Below are 20,470 nucleotides of genomic sequence, written 5' to 3' on the forward strand. Positions count from 1 at the left end.
GTGTTCACCCTCCTCGATCCTCGCTACCGGGACAACGTCCAAAACCTCATCCCTGCGTTGACCCGGGAGCGTAAATTGCGGGAGTACCACGACACACTGGTGAATTCCATCATCTTCTCCTGTCCAACTGAGAGGAGTGCTGCTAGTGCTTTACAAAGCAGCTCAGTGCGTCGAGGCAGTGGGGGAGGCTCTGCCCAAAGAGGGAGCAGAAGCAGTGCCTCTGCCCAAGGCAAGCCCAGTATGGCACAACTCTGGCACACTTTTGTGTGCCCGCCCCAAATGTCTACACCATCACCGGCGGCTCCAGTCAGCAGGAGGCAACGGTTCCGTCAGATGGTGACAGACTACATGGCTTGCCCTCTTACTGTACTCCCAGACGGCTCTTCCCCGTTCAAGTTTTGGGTCTCTAAGCTGGATACATGGCCAGAGCTAAGCCAGTATGCATTGGAGGTGCTGGCTTGCCCTGCGGCTAGTGTCTTATCGGAACGTGTCTTTAGTGCCGCAGGTGGTGTACTAACAGACCGTCGCATGCGACTATCCTCCGATAACGTTGACCGGCTTACTTTCCTGAAAATGAACCAGGCCTGGATCTCGCAGGAATTTGCCACTCCTCTGCCTGATTAAGTAATTGGGTGTCATCCAGGTCTCCTGCTGTGTTCATCTTTCTACCACCTGAACTGCTATTCCTGGGCTCCAACACCGCCAGTTGCGGCTCAGAAGTGCAGGCTGCACAGTAAAAACATACGACCCAGTGTTATTGGGTTTCAGTAACGTCAGCTGATCCCCAGCTGTGTAGCCGGCAATGTGTCCTGCGACCGCCACGCTGGCACAACAACCTAAATGTAAGGGAACCTGTCCCCCCCCCCCCCGTCGTTTGTTACTGAAAGAGCCATCTTGTGCAGCAGTAATGCTGCACAAGGAAAAGGTAGCTCTTTTTTTTTAGCTCTTTGCACACGCAGAACTTAACACTTATAAAATGTGTTCACTGATACCGTTATACCGTCCCGGAGCTGGGACTTTCCTTCGTAATGTGACGCAGCACAGCCGTCATTCCTACCCCCTTGGTGCCATGCGCTGCCTCCTCAGCGTTGTTTTAAGCTGTCACGGAGCCTGCGCTGTTCTGTTATCCCTTGGGCATGCCCTATTTGCGCTGCCTGTCTTCTGACATAATTTGGTGTCAGGCTGGCTGCGCCTGTGCGGCCGCGCTGCCCGAGATCCCGCCTCGCAGTGTCTTCTGATTGAGTCACACTGCGGGCCTGGGATCCATGGGCATGCGCAGTGCATATCTTCCCCTCGGGCTCTCGCTCATTTCCCTCCGCCTTCTTTAGACTGTGCGCCGTCAGCTGATCCCTAGCATGCCACGGCCGTGACACCGCACAGTCTGAAGAAGAGGGAAGGAGGGGAGTGAGAGTCGAGGTTATGCACTGTGCATGCCCATGGTTCCAAGGCCCGCAGTGGGATTACGTTAGATGAGACTGCGAGGTGGGATCTGGAGCAGCGTGGACGCACAGGCACTGACAGCCTGACACCAAATTATGTCAGAAGACAGGCAGCGCTAATTGGGCATGGCCAAGGGCTAACAGAACAGCGCAGGCTCCGTGGCAGCTTAAAACAACGCTGAGGAGGCAGCGCACGGCATCAAGGGGATAGGAATGACAGCTGTGCTGTGTCCCATTACGAAGGAAATTCGCACCTCCGGAACGGTTTAACGGTATAAAGGGACACATTTTTAGTGTTTACTTCGGTGTTTGCAAGGAGCATAATTAAAAGAGCAACCTTTTCCTTTTGCATCCTTAGTGCTGCACAACATGGCTCTTTCAGCTACAAACGTCTTGGGGGGGGGGGTTAAAGGTTTCCTTTCAACTTGCTCCAATCAGGCTTCGGCCTACACTCTGTTCCTCTGCTCCTCCTGCTGTCCCTGGGCTCTAACACCGCCAGTTGGTGCCTGGAAGTGCTGTGTGCACAGTCAACAGTCGCTCCTCTGTTATTGGGGTTCAGTAACGTCAGCTGATCCCCAGCTGTGTGTGCGGCAATACCTCCAATCTGCTCCTCCTGCTGTCCCTGGGCTCTAACACCGCCAGTTGGTGCCTGGAAGTGCTGTGTGCACAGTCAACAGTCGCTCCTCTGTTATTGGGGTTCAGTAACGTCAGCTGATCCCCAGCTGTGTATCCGGCAACGTGTCATGCGACCGCCACGCTGGCACAACTAAAATGTAAGGGGACCTGTCCCCCCCCCCCCCTAGGCGTTTGTTACTGAAAGAGCCACCATGTGCAGCACTAATACTGCACAAGGGAAAGGTCGCTCTTGAAATTATGCTCCTTGCAAACGCTGAACTACACACTCATGTAATGTGTCCCCTCACACCGTCCAACCGTCCCGGAGGTGGGACTTTCCTTTGTAATGTGACACAGCACAGCCGTCATTGCTACCCCCTTGGCACCGTGCGCTGCCTCCTTAGCGTTGTTTGATTCCGTCATGGACCCTGCGCTGTTATGTTATCCCTTGGCCATGCACAGTTTGCGCTGCCCGTCCTCTGACATCATTTGTTGTCGTCCTGGCTGCGCCTGTGCGTCCACGCTGCCCGAAATCACACCTCGCAGTGTCGTCTAATGTGATCCCACAGTGGGCCTGGTATCCATGGCCATGCGCAGTGCATATACTAGCCTCTCACTCCCCTTCTTCACGCTTCTTCAGACTAGGCGGCGTCAGCTGATCCCTAATAGCATGCCACGGCCGTGACGCCGCACAGTCTGAAGAAGCAGGAAGGAGGTGAGTGAGAGGCGATGATATGCACTGCGCATGCCCATGGATCCCTGGCCCGCAGTGGGACTACATTAGATGACACTGCAAGGTTGGATCTCGGGCAGCTTGGACGCACAGGCACTGCCAGCCTGACACCTACATGATGTCAGAAGACGGGCACCGCTAACTGTGCATGGCCAAGGGATAACATTACAGTGCGGGCTCCGTGACAGAACCAAACAACGTTGAGGAGGTGGTGCCTGGCACCAAGGGGGTTGGAATGACGGCTGTGCTGTGTCACATTACAAAGGAAAGTCCCACTTCCGGGATGGTTTGACGGTGTGAGGGGACACATTATATGAGTGTGTACTTCAGCGTTTGCAAGGAGCATAATTTTCGGAGCCACCATTTTCCATGTGCAGTATTACTGCTGTACAAGATGGCTCTTTCAGCAACAAATGCCTGGGGGGGGGGGTTAAAGGTTCCCTTTCAACTTGCTCCACTGCAGGCTTCGGCCTACACTCTGCTCCTCTTTGATTCCCTGGGTTTCAACACTGTCAGTTGCCACCTGGAAGTGTTGTCTACACAGAAAAAAACACTAGGTGATGTGTCAGTGGGGTTCAGCACCGCCAGCTGTTCCCCTGCTGTGTAGTCGGCAACGTGTCCAGCACAAGCCACGCTGGCACAACAGAACAAAAGCTGCCACCAGTGCAGGCTTCGGCCTACACTCTGCTCCTCTCCTCCTCCTGCTGACCCTGGGCTCAAACACCGCTAGTTTTTGCCCGGAAGTGCTAGCTGCACAGAGAAAAACACCAGCCAATGTGTTAGTGGGGTTCAGCAACGCCAGCTGTTCCCCTGCTGTGTAGCCGGCAACGTGACCTGCAAACGCCATGCAGGCACAGGAACTGAAATTAAAAGGGAACCTGGCCCCACCCCCCCAGGTGTTTCTATGTATAACAGCCACCTAGTACAGCAGTACTGCTGCATTTGTACAAGGTGGCTGACTTTTTCTCCTTGCCCACGTGGAACTCAACACGTACAAAATGTGTCTCATTGAGACCATTCCACTGTCCCTGAGGTGTGACTTTCCTTTGTAATGATACGCAGCACCCCCCTTGGTAGCGTTTCCCGTCTTTTGTCATCATGGTTAGCTGGCTGCGCCTGTGCATCCGCCCTGCTAGAAACAACGCCCCTCGTTGTCATATTTATTTTGTCAGCGAGGGTGTGGTTTATGGGCACGAGCAGTGCATATGTTCGCCTGTCTTAACTCATCTCCTTCCGCCTTCTTCAGACTGTGCGGCCTCCTGGCCGTGGTAGGCGATAAGGGATCAGCTGAGGCCGCCCAGTCTGGAGCAGGTGTAAGGACATGTGTAAGCGGCCAACCTATTTACTGCACAAGGCCACGAATCCCAGCCACGCAGTGTGATTTTTTGAAAACACACTGTGGGTCTGGGATTCATGTCCATCGCTAACCGCAACGGCCGACATGAAATGAGGTCAGAAGACAGGAAGCGCTCACAGCGCATGGCCAAGGGATCACAATAGCGCAGACTCCTGTACAGCAAATAACAACGCTCAGGAATCTGCGCCCAGTACCTAGGTGCAAATTTTTACACCTGTGCTGCGTCTCGTTAAAAAGACAAGTCACGCCTCCACAACTGTTTGACAGTATAATGGGCTAAATAGTGTACGTGTTTTAGTCAGCGTGTGCAAGGAGCAAAACAAATAGAGCAACCTTTTACTTGTGCAGCATTAATGCTGCACAAGGTGTGGCTCTTGTACCTTGCAACACCTGAGGGGGGGGTTAAAGGTAACCTTTGAAATTGGTTCAACTAGGCTTCGGCCTACACTCTGCTTCTCTACTCCTCCTGCTGACCCTGGGCTCAAACACCGCTAGTTTTTGCCCGGAAATGCTAGCTGCACAGAGAAAAACACCAGCCAATGTGTTAGTGGGGTTCAGCACCGCCAGCTGTTCCCCTGCTGTGTAGTCGGCAACGTGTCCAGCACAAGCCACGCTGGCACAACCGACCAAAAGCTGCCACCAGTGCAGGCTTCGGCCTACACTTTGCTCCTCTCCTCCTCCTGCTGACCCTGGGCTCAAACAACGCCAGTTTCTGCCCGGACATGCTAGCTGCACAGAGAAAAACACCAGCCAATGTGTTAGTGGGGTTCAGCACCGCCTGCTGTTCCCCCGCTGTGTAGCCGGCATCGTGTCCAGCACAAGCCACGCTGGCACAACCGACCAAAAGCTGCCACCAGTGCAGGCTTCGGCCTACACTTTGCTCCTCTCCTCCTCCTCCTGCTGACCCTGGGCTCTAACACCGCTAGTTTTTGCCCGGACATGCAATCTGCACAGAGAAAAACACCAGTCAATGTGTCAGTGGGGTTCAGCAACGCCAGCTGTTCCCCTGCTGTGTAGCTTGCAACGTGACCTGCAAACGCCACGCAGGCACATGAACTGAAATTGAAGGGAGCCTGCCCCCCACCCACAGGTGTTTCTATGTATATCAGCCACCTTGTACAGCAGTACTGCTGCATTTGTACGAGGTGGCTGACTGTTTCTCCTTGCCCACGTGGAACTCAACACGTACAAAATGTGTCTCATTAGAGACCATTACAATGTCCCTGAGGTGTGACTTTCCTTTGTAATGACACGCAGCACCACCCTTGTTAGCGCTGCCCGTCTTTTGACATCATTGGTTAGCTGGCTGCGCCTGTGCATCTCCCCTGCTCGAAACAACGGCCCTCGGTGTCTTATTTTTTTGGACAGCGAGGGTGTGATTGATGGGCATGTGCAGTGCATATGTTTGCCTGTGTTCACTCATCTCCTTCCGCCTTCTTCAGACTGGGTGTCCTCATGGCCGCGGCAGGCGATAAGGGATCAGATGAGGCCGCCCAGTCTGAAGCAGGTGTAAGGACATGTGTGAGCGGCAAACATATTTAGTGCACCAGGGCACGAATCCCAGCACCGCAGTGTGATTTTTTAAAAACACACTGTGGGTCTGGGATTCATGTCCATCGCTAACCGCAACGGCCGACATGAAATGAGGTCAGAAGACAGGAAGCGCTCACAGCGCATGGCCAAGGGATCACAATAGCGCAGACTCCTGTACAGCAAATAAGAACGCTCAGGAATCTGCGCCCAGTACCTAGGTGCAAATTTTGACACCTGTGCTCCGTCTCGTTAAAAAGACAAGTCACGCCTCCACAACTGTTTGACAGTATAATGGGCTAAATAGTGTACGTGTTTTAGTCAGCGTGTGCAAGGAGCAAAACAAATAGAGCAACCTTTTACTTGTGCAGCATTAATGCTGCACAAGGTGTGGCTCTTGTACCTTGCAACACCTGAGGGGGGGGTTAAAGGTAACCTTTGAAATTGGTTCAACTAGGCTTCGGCCTACACTCTGCTCCTCTACTCCTCCTGCTGACCCTGGGCTCAAACACCGCTAGTTTTTGCCCGGAAATGCTAGCTGCACAGAGAAAAACACCAGCCAATGTGTTAGTGGGGTTCAGCACCGCCAGCTGTTCCCCTGCTGTGTAGTCGGCAACGTGTCCAGCACAAGCCACGCTGGCACAACCGACCAAAAGCTGCCACCAGTGCAGGCTTCGGCCTACACTTTGCTCCTCTCCTCCTCCTGCTGACCCTGGGCTCAAACAACGCCAGTTTCTGCCCGGACATGCTAGCTGCACAGAGAAAAACACCAGCCAATGTGTTAGTGGGGTTCAGCAACGCCAGCTGTTCCCCTGCTGTGTAGCTTGCAACGTGACCTGCAAACGCCACGCAGGCACATGAACTGAAATTGAAGGGAGCCTGCCCCCCACCCACAGGTGTTTCTATGTATATCAGCCACCTTGTACAGCAGTACTGCTGCATTTGTACGAGGTGGCTGACTTTTTCTCCTTGCCCACGTGGAACTCAACACGTACAAAATGTGTCTCATTAGAGACCATTACAATGTCCCTGAGGTGTGACTTTCCTTTGTAATGACACGCAGCACCCCCATTGTTAGCGCTGCCCGTCTCCTGACATCATTGGTTGGCTGGCTGTGCCTGTGCGTCCCCCCTGCCCGACACAACGCCCCCCGTTGTCTCATATATTTTGACTGCGAGGGTGTGATTGATGGGCACGAGCAGTGCATATGTTCCCCTGTTTTCACTCCCCTCCTTCCGCCTTCTTCTGACTGTGCGGCCTCATGGCCGCGGCATGCGATAAGGGATCAGCTGAGGCCGCCCAGTCTGAAGCAGGTGTAAGGACATGTGTGAGCGGCGATCATATTTACTGCACAAGGCCACGAATCCCAGCACCGCAGTGTGACTTTAGGAAAAGCCACTGTGGGTCTGGGATTTATGGCCATCGTTAACCGCACCGGCCAACATGAAATGAGGTCATGAGACGGCCTGCACTAACAGGGTATTGCCAAGGGATAACACAAGAGCGCAGACTCCTGTACAGCAAATAACAACGCTCAGGAATCTGCGCCCAGTACCTAGGTGCAAATTTTGACACCTGTGCTGCGTCTCGTTAAAAAGACAAGTCACGCCTCCACAACTGTTTGACAGTATAATGGGCTAAATAGTGTACGTGTTTAATTCAGCGTGTGCAAGGAGCAAAATTAAATAGAGCAACCTTTGACTTGTGCATCATTAATGCTGTTCAAGGTGTGGCTCTTGTACCTTGCAACACCTGAGGGGGGGGTTAAAGGTAACCTTTGAAATTGGTTCAACTAGGCTTCGGCCTACACTCTGCTCCTCTACTCCTCCTGCTGACCCTGGGCTCAAACAACGCCAGTTTCTGCCCGGAAATGCTAGCTGCACAGAGAAAAACACCAGCCAATGTGTTAGTGGGGTTCAGCACCGCCAGCTGTTCCCCTGCTGTGTAGTCGGCAACGTGTCCAGCACAAGCCACGCTGGCACAACAGAACAAAAGCTGCCACCAGTGCAGGCTGCGGCCTACACTTTGCTCCTCTCCTCCTCCTCCTGCTGACCCTGGGCTCAAACAACGCCAGTTTCTGCCCGGACATGCTAGCTGCACAGAGAAAAACACCAGCCAATGTGTTAGTGGGGTTCAGCAACGCCAGCTGTTCCCCTGCTGTGTAGCTTGCAACGTGACCTGCAAACGCCACGCAGGCACATGAACTGAAATTGAAGGGAGCCTGCCCCCCACCCACAGGTGTTTCTATGTATATCAGCCACCTTGTACAGCAGTACTGCTGCATTTGTACGAGGTGGCTGACTTTTTCTCCTTGCCCACGTGGAACTCAACACGTACAAAATGTGTCTCATTAGAGACCATTACAATGTCCCTGAGGTGTGACTTTCCTTTGTAATGACACGCAGCACCCCCATTGTTAGCGCTGCCCGTCTCCTGACATCATTGGTTGGCTGGCTGTGCCTGTGCGTCCCCCCTGCCCGACACAACGCCCCCCGTTGTCTCATATATTTTGACTGCGAGGGTGTGATTGATGGGCACGAGCAGTGCATATGTTCCCCTGTTTTCACTCCCCTCCTTCCGCCTTCTTCTGACTGTGCGGCCTCATGGCCGCGGCATGCGATAAGGGATCAGCTGAGGCCGCCCAGTCTGAAGCAGGTGTAAGGACATGTGTGAGCGGCGATCATATTTACTGCACAAGGCCACGAATCCCAGCACCGCAGTGTGACTTTAGGAAAAGCCACTGTGGGTCTGGGATTTATGGCCATCGTTAACCGCACCGGCCAACATGAAATGAGGTCATGAGACGGCCTGCACTAACAGGGTATTGCCAAGGGATAACACAAGAGCGCAGACTCCTGTACAGCAAATAACAACGCTCAGGAATCTGCGCCCAGTACCTAGGTGCAAATTTTGACACCTGTGCTGCGTCTCGTTAAAAAGACAAGTCACGCCTCCACAACTGTTTGACAGTATAATGGGCTAAATAGTGTACGTGTTTAATTCAGCGTGTGCAAGGAGCAAAATTAAATAGAGCAACCTTTGACTTGTGCATCATTAATGCTGTTCAAGGTGTGGCTCTTGTACCTTGCAACACCTGAGGGGGGGGTTAAAGGTAACCTTTGAAATTGGTTCAACTAGGCTTCGGCCTACACTCTGCTCCTCTACTCCTCCTGCTGACCCTGGGCTCAAACAACGCCAGTTTCTGCCCGGAAATGCTAGCTGCACAGAGAAAAACACCAGCCAATGTGTTAGTGGGGTTCAGCACCGCCAGCTGTTCCCCCGCTGTGTAGTCGGCAACGTGTCCAGCACAAGCCACGCTGGCACAACAGAACAAAAGCTGCCACCAGTGCAGGCTGCGGCCTACACTTTGCTCCTCTCCTCCTCCTCCTGCTGACCCTGGGCTCTAACACCGCTAGTTTTTGCCCGGACATGCAATCTGCACAGAGAAAAACACCAGTCAATGTGTCAGTGGGGTTCAGCAACGCCAGCTGTTCCCCTGCTGTGTAGCTTGCAACGTGACCTGCAAACGCCACGCAGGCACATGAACTGAAATTGAAGGGAGCCTGCCCCCCACCCACAGGTGTTTCTATGTATAACAGCCACCTTGTACAGCAGTACTGCTGCATTTGTACAAGGTGGCTGACTTTTTCTCCTTGCACACGTGGAACTCAACAAGTACAAAATGTGTCTCATTACAGACCATTACAATGTCCCTGAGGTGTGACTTTCCTTTTTAATGACACGCAGCACCCCCATTGTTAGCGCTGCCCGTCTCCTGACATCATTGGTTGGCTGGCTGTGCCTGTGCGTCCCCCCTGTCCGACACAACGCCCCCCGTTGTCTCATATATTTTGACTGCGAGGGTGTGATTGATGGGCACGAGCAGTGCATATGTTCCCCTGTTTTCACTCCCCTCCTTCCGCCTTCTTCTGACTGTGCGGCCTCATGGCCGCGGCATGCGATAAGGGATCAGCTGAGGCCGCCCAGTCTGAAGCAGGTGTAAGGACATGTGTGAGCGGCGATCATATTTACTGCACAAGGCCACGAATCCCAGCACCGCAGTGTGACTTTAGGAAAAGCCACTGTGGGTCTGGGATTTATGGCCATCGTTAACCGCACCGGCCAACATGAAATGAGGTCATGAGACGGCCTGCACTAACAGGGTATTGCCAAGGGATAACACAAGAGCGCAGACTCCTGTACAGCAAATAACAACGCTCAGGAATCTGCGCCCAGTACCTAGGTGCAAATTTTGACACCTGTGCTGCGTCTCGTTAAAAAGACAAGTCACGCCTCCACAACTGTTTGACAGTATAATGGGCTAAATAGTGTACGTGTTTAATTCAGCGTGTGCAAGGAGCAAAATTAAATAGAGCAACCTTTGACTTGTGCATCATTAATGCTGTTCAAGGTGTGGCTCTTGTACCTTGCAACACCTGAGGGGGGGGGTTAAAGGTAACCTTTGAAATTGGTTCAACTAGGCTTCGGCCTACACTCTGCTCCTCTACTCCTCCTGCTGACCCTGGGCTCAAACAACGCTAGTTTTTGCCCGGAAATGCTAGCTGCACAGAGAAAAACACCAGCCAATGTGTTAGTGGGGTTCAGCACCGCCAGCTGTTCCCCCGCTGTGTAGCCGGCATCGTGTCCAGCACAAGCCACGCTGGCACAACCGACCAAAAGCTGCCACCAGTGCAGGCTTCGGCCTACACTTTGCTCCTCTCCTCCTCCTCCTGCTGACCCTGGGCTCTAACACCGCTAGTTTTTGCCCGGACATGCAATCTGCACAGAGAAAAACACCAGTCAATGTGTCAGTGGGGTTCAGCAACGCCAGCTGTTCCCCTGCTGTGTAGCTTGCAACGTGACCTGCAAACGCCACGCAGGCACATGAACTGAAATTGAAGGGAGCCTGCCCCCCACCCACAGGTGTTTCTATGTATAACAGCCACCTTGTACAGCAGTACTGCTGCATTTGTACGAGGTGGCTGACTTTTTCTCCTTGCCCACGTGGAACTCAACACGTACAAAATGTGTCTCATTACAGACCATTACAATGTCCCTGAGGTGTGACTTTCCTTTGTAATGACACGCAGCACCACCCTTGTTAGCGCTGCCCGTCTTTTGACATCATTGGTTAGCTGGCTGCGCCTGTGCATCTCCCCTGCTCGAAACAACGGCCCTCGGTGTCTTATTTTTTTGGACAGCGAGGGTGTGATTGATGGGCATGTGCAGTGCATATGTTTGCCTGTGTTCACTCATCTCCTTCCGCCTTCTTCAGACTGGGTGTCCTCATGGCCTCGGCAGGCGATAAGGGATCAGATGAGGCCGTCCAGTCTGAAGCAGGTGTAAGGACATGTGTGAGCGGCAAACATATTTACTGCACCAGGGCACGAATCCCAGCACCGCAGTGTGATTTTTTAAAAACACACTGTGGGTCTGGGATTCATGTCCATCGCTAACCGCAACGGCCAACATGAAATGAGGTCATAAGACAGGAAGCGCTCACAGCGCATGGCCAAAGGATCACAAGAGCGCAGACTCCTGTACAGCAACTAACAACGCTCAGGAAGCTGCGCCCATGCAAAAAGGTGTTGTTTTCGACACCTGTGCTGCTTTTCTTTAAAAAGACAAGTCACGCCTCCACTACTGTTAAACAGTATAATGGGCTAAATAGTCTACGTGTTGCATTCAGCTTGTGCAAGTAGACAAATTAATAGAGCAACCTTTTACTTGTGCAGCATTAATGCTGCAGAAGGAGTGGCTCTTGTTCTTTGTAACACCTGAGGGGGGGTTAAAGGTAACCTTTGAAATTGGTTCAACTAGGCTTCGGCCTACACTCTGCTCCTCTCCTCCTCCTGCTGACCCTGGGCTCTAACAACGCTAGTTTTTGCCCGGAAATGCTAGCTGCACAGAGAAAAACACCAGCCAATGTGTTAGTGGGGTTCAGCAACGCCAGCTGTTCCCCCGCTGTGTAGCCGGCATCGTGTCCAGCACAAGCCACGCTGGCACAACCGACCAAAAGCTGCCACCAGTGCAGGCTTCGGCCTACACTTTGCTCCTCTCCTCCTCCTCCTGCTGACCCTGGGCTCAAACACCGCTAGTTTTTGCCCGGAAATGCTAGCTGCACAGAGAAAAACACCAGCCAATGTGTTAGTGGGGTTCAGCACCGCCAGCTGTTCCCCTGCTGTGCAGCTTGCAACGTGACCTGCAAACGCCACGCAGGCACATGAACTGAAATTGAAGGGAGCCTGGCCCCCACCCCCAGGTGTTTCTATGTATAACAGCCACCTTGTACAGCAGTACTGCTGCATTTGTACAAGGTGGCTGATGTTTTCTCCTTGCCCACGTGGAACTCAACACGTACAAAATGTGTCTCTTTGAGACCATTCCACTGTCCCTGAGGTGTGACTTTCCTTTCTAATGATACGCAGCACCCCCCTTGGTAGCGCTTCCCGTCTTCTGACATCATTGGTTGGCTACTTGCGCCTGTTCGTCCGCCCTGCCTGAATAAAATGCTCCTCGTTGTCTTAATTATTTTGACTGCGAGGGTGTGATTGATGGGCACGAGCAGTGCATATCTTCGCCTGTCTTAACTCATCTCCTTCAGCCTTCTTCAGACTGTGCAGCCTCATGGCCGCGGCATGCGAGAAGGGATCAGCAGAGGCCGCCCAGTCTGAAGCAGGTGTAAGGACGTGTGTGAGCGGCCAAAATATTTACTGCTCAAGGCCACGAATCCCAGCACCGCAGTGTGGCTTTATGAAAAGACACTGTGGGTCTGGGATTTATGGCCATCGTTAACCGCACCGGCCAACATGAAATGATGTCATAAGATGGGCAGCGCTAACAGGGCATTGCCAAGGGATAACACAAGAGCGCAGACTCCTGTACAGCAAATAACAACGCTCAGGAAGCTGCTCCAAGCACCAAGGCGTTATTTTGGACACCTGTGCTGCGTCTCATCAAAAAACCAAGTCACGCATCCACTACAGTTTGACTGTAGAATGGGGTAAATTGTGTATGTCTTTCATTCAGCGTGTGCAAGTAGACAAATTAATAGAGCAACCTTTCACTTGTGCAGCATTAATACTGCACAAGGTGTGTCTCTTGTACTTTGTAACACCTGAGGGGGGGGTTAAAGGTTTCCTTTGAAATTGGTTCAACTAAGCTTCGGCCTACACTCTGCTCCTCTCCTCCTCCTCCTGCTTCAACACGGGCTCTAACATCGCTAGTTTTTGCCCGCAAGTGCTAGCTGCACAGAGAAAAACACACGCCATTGTGTTAGTGGGGTTCAGCAACGCCAGCTGTTCCCCCAGTGTGTAGCCGGCAAAGTGTCCTGCAAACGCAACGCAGACACAAAGCTGCCTCCAGTGCAGGCTTCGGCCTACACTCATCTCCCCCTGCTTACCCTTTGCTCCAACACCGCTAGTTGGGGCTCTAGGAAGACAATCTTTAATAGGCAAGGCAACGCATCCGGGTTCCAGCACCGCCAGCTGGTTCTCGGCAGTGTTCTTGTCACAGGTACTCCCTCGTGCCAAGCCTGGTTTCAGCACCGTCAGCTGTTTCCGGGTTGTGTCAACTTCACTGAGACGCCTATGCTTGCCCCGTCGTGGTGCGGTCGGGTTAGCCAACTCCAGGGTGCCTCCAGTTTAGGAGCTTCCTATGTGGGCTGCGTGAACTGGTAGTCAAGGCTGGTTCTGTAGTGCCAGTAGGCCCAGCTCCCCCTGTAGGACTGTTGGGGTTCGGTAACTGCGGCTGCCTCGCGGCCTAGCTGTTCTCTCCTCTCCTGTGGACCTTCGGGTCCACCACCTGGTTCCAGCACCGTCAGCTGGTTCCGGGCCGAGCCTTTGGCTTAGGTGCCTCCTCCTGGGTATCCGAGTTCCGCCAACGCCAGGCGGTCCTTGGTAGTGCTTTTAAGCGCGGGCACCTACAGCTTAGTAACCGGGTTCCAGCACCGTCAGCTGGTCCTCGGTCGTGCCATTGGCTCTTGCACACTGGGGCAACGCATCCGGGTTCCAGCACCGCCAGCTGGTTCTCGGCAGTGTTTTTGTCACAGGTACTCCCTCGTGCCAAGCCTGGTTTCAGCACCGTCAGCTGTTTCCGGGTTGTGTCAAGCTCACTGAGACACCTATGCTTGCCTCGTCGTGGTGCGGTCGGGTTAGCCAACTCCAGGGTGCCTCCAGTTTAGGAGCTTCCTATGTGGGCTGCGTGAACTGGTAGTCAAGGCTGGTTCTGTAGTGCCAGTAGGCCCAGCTCCCCCTGTAGGACTGTTGGGGTTCGGTAACTGCGGCTGCCTCGCGGCCTAGCTGTTCTCTCCTCTCCTGTGGACCTTCGGGTCCACCACCTGGTTCCAGCACCGTCAGCTGGTTCCGGGCCGAGCCTTTGGCTTAGGTGCCTCCTCCTGGGTATCCGAGTTCCGCCAACGCCAGGCGGTCCTTGGTAGTGCTTTTAAGCGCGGGCACCTACAGCTTAGTAACCGGGTTCCAGCACCGTCAGCTGGTCCTCGGTCGTGCCATTGGCTCTTGCACACTGGGGCAACGCATCCGGGTTCCAGCACCGCCAGCTGGTTCTCGGCAGTGTTTTTGTCACAGGTACTCCCTCGTGCCAAGCCTGGTTTCAGCACCGTCAGCTGTTTCCGGGTTGTGTCAAGCTCACTGAGACACCTATGCTTGCCTCGTCGTGGTGCGGTCGGGTTAGCCAACTCCAGGGTGCCTCCAGTTTAGGAGCTTCCTATGTGGGCTGCGTGAACTGGTAGTCAAGGCTGGTTCTGTAGTGCCAGTAGGCCCAGCTCCCCCTGTAGGACTGTTGGGGTTCGGTAACTGCGGCTGCCTCGCGGCCTAGCTGTTCTCTCCTCTCCTGTGGACCTTCGGGTCCACCACCTGGTTCCAGCACCGTCAGCTGGTTCCGGGCCGAGCCTTTGGCTTAGGTGCCTCCTCCTGGGTATCCGAGTTCCGCCAACGCCAGGCGGTCCTTGGTAGTGCTTTTAAGCGCGGGCACCTACAGCTTAGTAACCGGGTTCCAGCACCGTCAGCTGGTCCTCGGTCGTGCCATTGGCTCTTGCACACTGGGGCAACGCATCCGGGTTCCAGCACCGCCAGCTGGTTCTCGGCAGTGTTTTTGTCACAGGTACTCCCTCGTGCCAAGCCTGGTTTCAGCACCGTCAGCTGTTTCCGGGTTGTGTCAAGCTCACTGAGACACCTATGCTTGCCTCGTCGTGGTGCGGTCGGGTTAGCCAACTCCAGGGTGCCTCCAGTTTAGGAGCTTCCTATGTGGGCTGCGTGAACTGGTAGTCAAGGCTGGTTCTGTAGTGCCAGTAGGCCCAGCTCCCCCTGTAGGACTGTTGGGGTTCGGTAACTGCGGCTGCCTCGCGGCCTAGCTGTTCTCTCCTCTCCTGTGGGCCTTCGGGTCCACCACCTGGTTCCAGCACCGTCAGCTGGTTCCGGGCCGAGCCTTTGGCTTAGGTGCCTCCTCCTGGGTATCCGAGTTCCGCCAACGCCAGGCGGTCCTTGGTAGTGCTTTTAAGCGCGGGCACCTACAGCTTAGTAACCGGGTTCCAGCACCGTCAGCTGGTCCTCGGTCGTGCCATTGGCTCTTGCACACTGGGGCAACGCATCCGGGTTCCAGCACCGCCAGCTGGTTCTCGGCAGTGTTTTTGTCACAGGTACTCCCTCGTGCCAAGCCTGGTTTCAGCACCGTCAGCTGTTTCCGGGTTGTGTCAAGCTCACTGAGACACCTATGCTTGCCTCGTCGTGGTGCGGTCGGGTTAGCCAACTCCAGGGTGCCTCCAGTTTAGGAGCTTCCTATGTGGGCTGCGTGAACTGGTAGTCAAGGCTGGTTCTGTAGTGCCAGTAGGCCCAGCTCCCCCTGTAGGACTGTTGGGGTTCGGTAACTGCGGCTGCCTCGCGGCCTAGCTGTTCTCTCCTCTCCTGTGGACCTTCGGGTCCACCACCTGGTTCCAGCACCGTCAGCTGGTTCCGGGCCGAGCCTTTGGCTTAGGTGCCTCCTCCTGGGTATCCGAGTTCCGCCAACGCCAGGCGGTCCTTGGTAGTGCTTTTAAGCGCGGGCACCTACAGCTTAGTAACCGGGTTCCAGCACCGTCAGCTGGTCCTCGGTCGTGCCATTGGCTCTTGCACACTGGGGCAACGCATCCGGGTTCCAGCACCGCCAGCTGGTTCTCGGCAGTGTTTTTGTCACAGGTACTCCCTCGTGCCAAGCCTGGTTTCAGCACCGTCAGCTGTTTCCGGGTTGTGTCAAGCTCACTGAGACACCTATGCTTGCCTCGTCGTGGTGCGGTCGGGTTAGCCAACTCCAGGGTGCCTCCAGTTTAGGAGCTTCCTATGTGGGCTGCGTGAACTGGTAGTCAAGGCTGGTTCTGTAGTGCCAGTAGGCCCAGCTCCCCCTGTAGGACTGTTGGGGTTCGGTAACTGCGGCTGCCTCGCGGCCTAGCTGTTCTCTCCTCTCCTGTGGACCTTCGGGTCCACCACCTGGTTCCAGCACCGTCAGCTGGTTCCGGGCCGAGCCTTTGGCTTAGGTGCCTCCTCCTGGGTATCCGAGTTCCGCCAACGCCAGGCGGTCCTTGGTAGTGCTTTTAAGCGCGGGCACCTACAGCTTAGTAACCGGGTTCCAGCACCGTCAGCTGGTCCTCGGTCGTGCCATTGGCTCTTGCACACTGGGGCAACGCATCCGGGTTCCAGCACCGCCAGCTGGTTCTCGGCAGTGTTTTTGTCACAGGTACTCCCTCGTGCCAAGCCTGGTTTCAGCACCGTCAGCTGTTTCCGGGTTGTGTCAAGCTCACTGAGACACCTATGCTTGCCTCGTCGTGGTGCGGTCGGGTTAGCCAACTCCAGGGTGCCTCCAGTTTAGGAGCTTCCTATGTGGGCTGCGTGAACTGGTAGTCAAGGCTGGTTCTGTAGTGCCAGTAGGCCCAGCTCCCCCTGTAGGACTGTTGGGGTTCGGTAACTGCGGCTGCCTCGCGGCCTAGCTGTTCTCTCCTCTCCTGTGGACCTTCGGGTCCACCACCTGGTTCCAGCACCGTCAGCTGGTTCCGGGCCGAGCCTTTGGCTTAGGTGCCTCCTCCTGGGTATCCGAGTTCCGCCAACGCCAGGCGGTCCTTGGTAGTGCTTTTAAGCGCGGGCACCTACAGCTTAGTAACCGGGTTCCAGCACCGTCAGCTGGTCCTCGGTCGTGCCATTGGCTCTTGCACACTGGGGCAACGCATCCGGGTTCCAGCACCGCCAGCTGGTTCTCGGCAGTGTTTTTGTCACAGGTACTCCCTCGTGCCAAGCCTGGTTTCAGCACCGTCAGCTGTTTCCGGGTTGTGTCAAGCTCACTGAGACACCTATGCTTGCCTCGTCGTGGTGCGGTCGGGTTAGCCAACTCCAGGGTGCCTCCAGTTTAGGAGCTTCCTATGTGGGCTGCGTGAACTGGTAGTCAAGGCTGGTTCTGTAGTGCCAGTAGGCCCAGCTCCCCCTGTAGGACTGTTGGGGTTCGGTAACTGCGGCTGCCTCGCGGCCTAGCTGTTCTCTCCTCTCCTGTGGACCTTCGGGTCCACCACCTGGTTCCAGCACCGTCAGCTGGTTCCGGGCCGAGCCTTTGGCTTAGGTGCCTCCTCCTGGGTATCCGAGTTCCGCCAACGCCAGGCGGTCCTTGGTAGTGCTTTTAAGCGCGGGCACCTACAGCTTAGTAACCGGGTTCCAGCACCGTCAGCTGGTCCTCGGTCGTGCCATTGGCTCTTGCACACTGGGGCAACGCATCCGGGTTCCAGCACCGCCAGCTGGTTCTCGGCAGTGTTTTTGTCACAGGTACTCCCTCGTGCCAAGCCTGGTTTCAGCACCGTCAGCTGTTTCCGGGTTGTGTCAAGCTCACTGAGACACCTATGCTTGCCTCGTCGTGGTGCGGTCGGGTTAGCCAACTCCAGGGTGCCTCCAGTTTAGGAGCTTCCTATGTGGGCTGCGTGAACTGGTAGTCAAGGCTGGTTCTGTAGTGCCAGTAGGCCCAGCTCCCCCTGTAGGACTGTTGGGGTTCGGTAACTGCGGCTGCCTCGCGGCCTAGCTGTTCTCTCCTCTCCTGTGGACCTTCGGGTCCACCACCTGGTTCCAGCACCGTCAGCTGGTTCTCGGCAGTGTCTTTTGCTCTTGTACCTTCTGCTCCCCATCCTGGTTCCAGTACCGTCAGCTGGTTCCGGGCAGAGCCTTTGGCTTAGGTGCCTCCTTCTGGGTATCCAAGTTCCACCAACGTCAGGTGGTCCTTGGTAGTGCTTTCAGGCACGGGTACCTCCTGCTTAGTAACCGGGTTCCAGTAACGTCAGCTGGTCCTCGGTAGTTCCATTGGCTCTTGGACCTTCGGCTACCCATCCGGGTTCCAGTACCGTCAGCTGGTTCTCGGCAGTGTCTTTTGCTCTTGTACCTTCTGCTCCCCATCCTGGTTCCAGTAACGTCAGCTGGTTCCGGGCAGAGCCTTTGGCTTAGGTGCCTCCTTCTGGGTATCCGAGTTCCGTCAACGTCAGGCGGTCCTTGGTAGTGCTTTTTAGCACGGGTACCTCCTGCTTAGTAACCGGGTTCCAGTAACGTCAGCTGGTCCTCGGTAGTTCCATAGGCTCTTGAACCTTCGGGTAGCCATCCGAGTTCCAGTTCCATCAGCTGGTTCTTGGCATTTTCTCAGCCTTCTTGTACCTTCTGCTACATTTCCAAGTTGAAGACCCTAACGTCGACGACCCGGAAGACCACCACGATGACGACGACACGGAAGACCACCCCGATGACGACGACGACGACGGCGGAGACGACGACGGCGGAGATGACGACACTGGAGACGACGACCCTGGAGACGACAACATGGAAGACCGAGAAGCAGAAGAACAAGAGGCTGCAGAACAAAGAGCAGAAGAACATTAAGCATAAGACTTAATATCAGAGCAAAAGATATTATCTAAATTATATGCAGAAGAAGACTAAGCAGTGTATGGGGGTGAGTCCGTTCCTCCTCGTGGTGCCCCTGGATAAAGCCTGATGCTGCAGGCCAAACTGAACGCGGACAAATGTAACTTTTGTGACTGGCAGAACGGAAGGTGTAATCTTCAAACTTTTATAGATAACAACTACGGGAATGCCTGTCACAAATGAGAATATGATGAAGAAGTAGAATAGGAAGAATAATAACAGTGGAATAAAAAGAATATGTAGAATAAGAAGAATAATAATAGTTGAATAAAATGAATATGAAGAATGTAATAAAAAAAAAAAAATAGGTAGAAGATGAAGAAGAAGATGAATAAGGTGAAGAAGTTGATGTCAAAGATGCTGATGATGATGAAGATGAAAGTGTGGGAAAAGAAAAAAAAAAAGAAAAAAAAGAAGGGGAAGGGCGTGGAATAGTGAAACATCAATATCTGACAAAATAAAAAAAAAATTTACATAGTCAATATCTTTGTCACTCCGAACGTCTTAAAAAAAAACAAAAAACATGCTATTCTATTTGATTGGGATAAACCTCTATGACTTTAATGTCTCCGCCACCTCCCCAAATACATCCGGCATTATTCTTAGTTGTTTTCCTTCATGTAGAATGAACCTACAAGGAAAGAAAGGGTTTATTTTAATTCCGATATTTTGGTCCCATTGACTTGCATTGGGATCGGGTATCGGTATCGGCGATATCCGATATTTTTTGAATATCGGCCGATCCAAACCGATACCGATACTTTCCGATATCGGAAGGTATCGCTCAACACTAGTCCTCACATCACATCTAACTCCGTGCATCTCTTTCCTGTCCTCATAGTTTGCTATTATATTAGTCTGATTAGCCTCATTTTCACATCCGCAATAGTTTCAGCTCATAAACAAGAACTCTCATTCATGCTGCTCAAACAACAGGCTCCATGATTACAGCCAGGTATGTTTTACTCTGAAAGGCTCCTGTGTTTTTTCACTGACCCATTGACTGGCATTGAAGATTTTAATCTGATCCTCGGATCAAAATCAGACATGTCTCTGCGATTTTCTGCGACCTCTCACTTTGAGAAAAATCACGGATTATTATTTATTTATTGTGCGTTTCTTATATATCGCCATCATGGCAGCACGGTGGCTCAGTGGTTAGCACTGCAGTCTTGCAGCACTGAGGTCCTGGGCTCAAATCCCACCAAGGACAACATCTGCAAAGAGTTTGTATGTTCTCTCCGTGTTTGCGTGGGTTTCCTCCGGGTCCTCCGGTTTCCTCCCACATTACAAAGACTGATAGGGAATATAGATTGTGAGCCCCATCGGGGACAGCGATGATAATGTGTGCAAACTGTAAAGCGCTGCGGAATATGTTAGCGCTATATAAAAATAAAGATTATTATCATATTCCGCATCGCTTTACAGACATTTCCATCGCTGTCCCCATTGGAGCTTACAACCTACTGTAAATTCCCCATCAGTCTTTGGAGTGTGGATGGAAACTGGAGGGAAAAAACAAAAACACACAAACACGGGGAGAACATACAAACTCCTTGCAGACGTTGTTCTTGGTGGGATTTGAACGCTACAAGACTGCAGTGCTAACCACTGAACCACGGATAGCACTTATAGGAGAAAATCGGACACCAATATCAGCCCTTAAAGCAAGCAGAGGTAGTGAAAATAGCCAAGAATTTAAAGGGAACCTGTCAGTCTTGCTGTCCAGACTGTAAGCAGCATAATTCAGCGTGTGGGTGCACAACTGCAGTCAGATTCAAGTGCTTCTCAATCCTTTCCAGGCTGCGGTTATCCCGGTTGCTTGTGCACATTTTTCTACCACACTTTTTCCTTCCACTTTCCA

At 53.5% G+C, this 20,470-nt stretch overlaps 1 protein-coding gene across 1 annotated transcript in view; it reads right to left on the reverse strand.

Annotated features, from left to right (window-relative positions):
- DNAI4 (dynein axonemal intermediate chain 4) overlaps positions 1-20,470 on the reverse strand; it is a 69,943-nt gene that overhangs the window by 6,021 nt on the left and 43,452 nt on the right. The gene's annotated exons all lie outside the window — the stretch shown is intronic.

This window comes from Ranitomeya imitator, chromosome 8 (assembly GCF_032444005.1).
Source record: "Ranitomeya imitator isolate aRanImi1 chromosome 8, aRanImi1.pri, whole genome shotgun sequence".
In the NCBI taxonomy this organism is placed as follows: Eukaryota; Metazoa; Chordata; class Amphibia; order Anura; family Dendrobatidae; genus Ranitomeya; species Ranitomeya imitator.